Raw genomic sequence first — 7336 nt, 5'->3', positions numbered from 1 at the left:
TGATTATAATAACCTTTCTTTCAGGGGGCGGTCGGGTAGCCTAGTGGTTAAACGTTCGCTCGTCACACCGATTCCTGACATGGGTACAATGTGTGAAGCTCATTTCTGGTGTCCGCCGCCGTGATATTGCTTGAATACTACTAAAAGCGGCATAAAACCAAACTCATCCATCCATCCTTTGTTTCAGATGCTAAAAGGAATTGTGCGGGGATGTATGTCTTTCCGATGAGAAGCTGCCGCCAGTATATTGATTATGCTCCCATACTGTGTAACGGAACAGTCAAGGCTGTGTTTCGGGCATACACAGATTCTGGTTCAATATCAAGGATGACAAAATATGTGAAACAGCTTCTGGACAAACGACGGTCCATGGTTCTATTTGGCTGTGGACTGTGGAAATTCTTTAACAGCCAGGACACGGAGAACTATGCCAGGTCTGTCATAAATACAGTTCATCAGGGGAAGAAACGGACCTGGCCAAAACTGGTCTGGTCTGGGTTCCATCAGTTCGGCATCTGGCGTAGAGCCTTTGTGAAGGGAGTAGACAATGAACATGCAGAGCTTTTCAACCGATACATGAGGAAGGTCGTAGAGGAGTACAGTGTCCCTATGTTCGACACTTTCAACATGACAAGAGAAGTCCACAGCGTTGACGGGACTCATTACGGCGCAGGTGTCAACTTTCTTAAAGCTCAAATTTACTTGAATTATATAAAAGAACTTCAAACACAAGGCAGGTGGGAATAAAACTATCGACAGAAATACGAAATTGCGTTTTGTATTTGTGTCATACGTCATGCACTATTAGTTCTCTACAAATATTTTTCATGAATTAATAATGATTTAGTAAATATATTGTCATAATATATGTAAATGCATGATAAAGACACTGACGTGGACATTAAAGTCGCCTTTACACAGGGCTGCGACCTTTGTGCCACCTTTGAGCGATCAAAATCTGGCCAGGACGCTCAATGGTCGCCTAAATCCAGAAAACCATGTTTCTGTGTAACTGCTCCAGCAGTTGTTCAGCAGTAACTGCTCGAATTGTTCAGCGTCAACCACAATGAAACACTGCAGGTACAAGCCCTCTATTTATAGGCAGGCTGAGGAGGCACTACAGGTAGCTCAAAAGAGGCAGAAAAGAGGCAGAAGAATTGCCATGGTGTCTCAAGGGTTGTCGTGGTCGCCGAATAGAGGAACGGCGGTCACCAGAGTCATCGTTCAATGCATGCTGTTGGTCGCCTAAAGGAGGCACAAGGGAGGCAGAAGCATCGCCCAGATTGACGTGAATATTTTTCAGCAGAACGCATCCATTACCTGGAGACCATTTGGCGACCACTGTGCCTTCATTCTGCAACAACGACAATGCTTGTGCCTCCCTTCTGCCACCTTTGAGCATCCAACCTCCTCGGCGACCTTTGTGCGACTGTTTTGAACATGTTCATGTGCGTAACTTCACGGCGACCATGGCGTCCATGGCGATGTCTGAACCGCCTGTGTACCACCTTGGAAAGACCTAGGCAACCATTCTGTCTCCTATGAGCCTCCAAGGACGACCAGGCAAACTTTATGGTCGCACACGGGGGGCACAAAGGGCGCCATCCTGTGTAAAGGCCCCAACATTTAGTGTGATAAATCCAGATGTTTCCTCAATATCAATAGGCCTGACATAGACAGTGTGATTGATGGTAGGCCTATTGATTTCAACAGTTTGCGCCAGTTCAAAGTTACAAGGTGGGTACTGATGTATTCCTAGAGTTATTGAACATATATACGTAGTGTTGATATTGAGTTTTATAACTGTACGTCCTGTTACGAGTTGTTTCCTAATTTGAAAAGCAAAAGTGTACCCTGACAAAAAAGTTCGAAAAGAATTAAATGTGAAATCAGTAAATGACCACACAAGATCAATGCATAATTAAAACTAACATTGAAAACCCAGGAATTGGTTTACAGTCATAAAAAGTAATACAATGGATCAAATATGTGTCAACAGTAATAAAAAGCAGGCTCTATTGATAAGTTAGTGCATCGACGAATGTCCAGGACCCGTGAACATCCGGGGTAGAATAGGTCTTCAGCAGCCCATGTTTGCTATAAAAGGCTACTATGCTTGTCTTAAGAGGCGACTAACGGGATTGGGTGGTCAGGCTCTCTTACTTGGTTGATGCATGTTATAGTATCCCAATTGCATGGATCGATGCTCATGATGTCAATCACTGGATGTCTGGTCCAGACGTGATTATTTACAGACTGCCGTCATACAGCGGGAATATTGCTGAGTGCGGCGTTAAAAAAACAAAAAAACAAAAACAAATACGAATGTCCAGATTTTGTCGAATGATTTGAATGATGCAGGTGCTCCGTTCTTGCACCCGGGGAACAGCATTGGCAGCAGGCAGAAAACTCGGTGTTGTTAGATTGGTATCCCGCCCGCGCACTTTAAATAAATAAGTTGGAGCGTAGAAATTAAAGCAAAAAAACCATTTTCAATTTAATAAAAAAATATCGATTGTGTGATTCCGAATATATCTTGAGTGTGACTGTTTATGAATCACCATCGAATCGGGATAATATCATGTGTTCGCGAAAAGGTGAGCATATGCTGTCCCACCGGTGGCACCCCTTACAAACCCATGCAAAGGCAAGTCAATTGTCCATCGAAAAACACGGGATCATATTGTACACGTCAAAATATGAAATTGTATCGGACATCTTGTTTTGTCGCTGATGCGTCAAATTTGGAAATATCCTCCACATGTCTACCATAAAACGTTTTGAATGTTTACAGGGGTCGTGAATGTTGTAACCTTGTTCAAACAACTTCTGAGCAAGAGTTGTAGGACGCTCTTTGAAATCATGGTGGAAAAAGTATACTCGATTGTACCTCAACGACTGGGGCTGCAGGAATATTGCTCGACCTAAAGAGAAAGTTGACTACTGGAAAGTTGAAGTCATATTACTCTTGTCATACCGTCATGTGGAGAGTGTTTTGTCACTCTGAATATTTATGCATAGATCTAACTATGAAACAGATGAAGCGGTCTCACTGGTCTCCTTTATTTCTATTTCAGCTGGGTAAATCAGTGGAAGGGAATTGGCTATTTGATTGTTATTGAACGATATCAGATCATGGATATACCTGAAGCTAAACTTCAACTTCTTGGCCAAATTACCTTGTAATTTATGAATTTTGTTATTCATATGCATAAGGAAACAGATCAGCCAGAACGGGAGCGCAATTGATGCCCAGGGGGATGCCTACACCTTGCCTAAATGTCTTATCCACAAATTATACATGGATGTTATCAATGAGGTCCAGCATTTCACATATTGTTTTCTCAGTGAACTTAAGGTGGCATTTGCTTTCATTTTTGACACATTGACCTGAACGTCTGGAGATAGGTATGTAACTATATCTATGGTCATCATGTTTTGTGGCAAAAGCCCCAAAGATCAAGGAATGAAGTTTGTATTTCCTTGAGTTTGCCATGTGGGATAGTGATGTACAAAGAAAAATCAAATGACAGAATCGAACCTTGTTCTTTTCTGAGATTTAAAATAGTGTAGCAAATCCGTTGAGTTTTTGAGAATCCACATGGTAATAATTCAACTTGTCTCAAATACTTTCTGTGAATATAAAGATAGTCCTTCCTTGATTGTATTAAGGATAATGTAAATCGTTGAGACAGGGATTCGGCGGTAAATTTGCGGGACCCAGCAATACATCTCTTTTTGTATGGATTTTTACGGAGCTTTGGAATCTAGTACAAAAGAGGGATTGACATGATCAGGTTTGAAAGTTGAAAGTTTATAGTACTGATGCATGGTTTGGCAGATTTCTCCAGTTAACATACTGGCCTTATATGTGGGATTATTTGATATGTCATTTATACCAAGTTCTTTGATCAAACAATTTATGTAGTGATGCTTTCAAATACTGAACAGAAACGTCACCATGGCTAGATATATGAGAAACCTTATTTGTCCAAACACTGTAAACATTCTTTGAGACATATTAAAAAGATGAAACTGGGCAAAACTGATCATCAAGGTTGAAATTAAAGTGTCAAATGTTCTTAAAGTGAAACACAACTCTAGTCTGAGAAAATGGCATCACAAGTCAATATCTCGTGTGTCCGCATTGATGACTGCTGTACAACGTCGATACATGGATTGGATGAGGCACTTGAGCCCACACTCTGAGGAACGCCTGACGCACTTCAGCTGCAGTTGTCGGCCCTGGTCGGACGTCATTCAGCCGCATTTGAATCTCGTCCCACAGGTGCTCAGTGGGATTTAAATCGGGACTGAGGACAGGCTACTACATGGTTCTGATGCCATTCTGCTGGAGGAAGTCTCCTGTTGCTCTCGCAATGTGATCACGGGCGTTACCATGCAGAAACTCGTGGTTGCGGCGACGTGCCAAATGAGGTATGGCGTGTGGTCTTAAGACTTGATCAATGTACCGAGCTACAGTGACATCATTGCCTCTCCCTGGACCGATGTTCTGGAAGACCACAGGGTCGACCCACTGTGCAAGACCAATTCCACCCCACACCATGATGCTCGGACCACCCCACGAGTCTCTCTCAACAGCACAAGCATCCGAATAACGTTCCCCACGGCGTCGCCAGACTCTCTCTCTCTCTCTCTCTCTCTCTCTCTCTCTCTCTCTCTCTCTCTGCCATCTGCTGTTGAGATACAGTAACGGTTCTCGTCTGAGAAGACTGCTGTTGCTGCCACTACTGGTGCTGCGTTGGGCACTAAAGACGAATCCGGTGATGACGTGGTGTCAGAATGGGTCCTCGTTGTGGCCTGTGACAGTGGAGGTGTCTGCTCGTCAATCGTCGGTCGATCAGTTTCCGCAGCAGTAACAAAGCGATCTTGCACAATCAGACGATCCTGACGTCGGGTGATGACCCTTTGTCTTCCACTACATGGTCGATCATCTTTAGTGTTGGTGGTCTGGTACTGATGCTGGAGCCTGTTTATGGTTCTTACGTAGACTTGAAATGCATTGGCTACTTGCCGGACGGTTTGTCCAGCTTGTAATCGTCCAAGGGTTTGGTGTCGCTGATTAAATGTAAATCTTGGCATGTGGTGGCAATTCAATAACGAATGAATGTTATCCGACCTGGGTGGATTTTATAGGGCAAGAAATGGGGGAACGCATGTGCATTTCAATTTGCACGGAACGCACGTGCATCGGGTTGCCGTGATTTTTTTAGCGATCGGTATTATTGTCATCTGCTTTGTTTTTTATCATCAAATTTATTTTTCGGACAAGGTAATATTGAATTTTAGAAACTTCAACAAAAATTACCCAGATATTTAAATGACAACTTTTCATGCAATGTTACTTGGGGTGACGTTTCTTTTGCGGTTCAGTATATAATGGTTATGTTATTTTAGTCCTCAGTGGGAACAACTACAAACTTTTTATGTAGTGCAGCCAGACTTTGTGTGATAATGTCAAGACCTTGTGAAGTCTATAATGTCCAGACCTTGTAAAATCAATAATGTACAGACCTTGTAAAGTTAATAATGTCCAGACCTTGTGAAGTCTATAATGTCCATACCTTGTAAAGTTAATAATGTCCAGACCTTGTAAAGTTGATAATGTCCACACCTTGTGAAGTTCATGATGCCAGGATCTTGTAAAGCTGATAATGTCTAGACCTTGTAAAGTTGATAATGTCTAGACCTTGTTAAGTTGATCATGTCTAGACCTTGTAAAGCGGATAATGTCTAGACCTTGTAAAGTTGATAATGTCTAGACCTTGTAAAGTTGATAATGTCTAGACCTTGTAAAGTTGATAATGTCCAGACTGTGTGAGGTTGATAATGTCGGGATCTTGTAAAGTTGATAATGTCCGGATCTTGTAAAGTTGATAATGTCCGGATCTTGTAAAGTTGATAATGTCGGGATCTTTTAAAGTTGATAATGTCCCGACTTTGTGAAGTTGATAATGTCTAGACCTTGTAAAGTTGATAATGTCTAGAATTTGTAAAGTTGATAATGTCTAGACCTTGTAAAGCGGATAATGTCTAGATCTTGTAAAGTTGATAATGTCTAGACCTTGTAAAGTTGATAATGTCTTGACCTTGGGAAATCTATTATGTCCAGACCTTATAAAGTTGAAAATGTCGGGATCTTGAGAAGTTAATAATGTCTAGATCTTGTAAAGTTGATAATGTCCAGACTGTGTGAGGTTGATAATGTCGGGATCTTGTAAAGTTGATAATGTCCTGATCTTGTAACTTGATAATGTCGGGATCTTTTAAAGTTGATAATGTCCGGATCTTGTAAAGTTGATAATGTCGGGATCTTTTAAAGTTGATAATGTCCCGACTTTGTGAAGTTGATAATGTCGGGATCTTGTAAAATTAATAATGTCTAGACCTTGTAAAGTTGATAATGTCTAGACCATGTAAAGGTGATAATGTTCAGTCCTGGTGAAGTTGTTGATGTCCAAAGTTAGCTGGACCTACTCCTAAACGACGTAAATTCTCACGAGATATGACGAAACTGGAAGGTCTCTGATCAGGAGACGCAACCCTTTGAAACAAGCGTGCTGAACACGTTGTCATGCCCAACACTCTCGTGAGAATATCTGTGCCTGCTGTATTCGCTATATGGCGTGTGGTGAGTCGTCGATCATCAATAATCATTTCATATGTCATCAACATCTTCCTCAATGATGCCAGTCGAAGGTCGTCCGGATCTTGGAAAATCTTTGAGAGGAACCCATCCCACTCGTACTCCGCTACCTACCTCTTGATAGTGGCAAAGGAAGGAGCATCATTCCATAAAGATGCCGACATGTCCGCATGGATGGCTGTTGAAATTATCCCTTTCAGTCATAGATACATAATGCAACACGGTAACCAATTTTGGCATTTTTAATTAACAGAGAATTCGTCACTCTGACGTGTGTATAATTGCGCTGCCTGGTCGTGTATCTGGTTCAACTGCAGCCTGTAATCATGGAACGTATTGAACTTAATACATGCCAACTGTTAATGGCGTTCTATACATCCTTCTTAGTCAGGCACAGAGCCTTTCAATTATTCCTCATGTCTTGTGCCCCGCCAGCTGACAATCATTATCATATTTCAAAAAGTGAGGTGGGTTGCTAAGCGATTCATTAGAATGTCAGATGGCTGTGTAGGTTGACAAGACGGTGACTGCGCTATGAGCCCGATTTTAAGATGAGCAACGAGGTGTAACAGGCTTCTCATTATTACAATACGTTATTCATAGCGGATACCATACTAATCCTGTAGTGAGCGAGTGAGTGAGTGAATTTGGTTTTACTCTGATTTCAGT

Source organism: Haliotis cracherodii, unplaced genomic scaffold, assembly GCF_022045235.1.
Source record: "Haliotis cracherodii isolate W230 unplaced genomic scaffold, xgHalCrac1.p SCAF_13, whole genome shotgun sequence".
NCBI lineage: Eukaryota > Metazoa > Mollusca > Gastropoda > Lepetellida > Haliotidae > Haliotis > Haliotis cracherodii.
Note: the sequence above shows the minus strand (reverse complement) of the source record.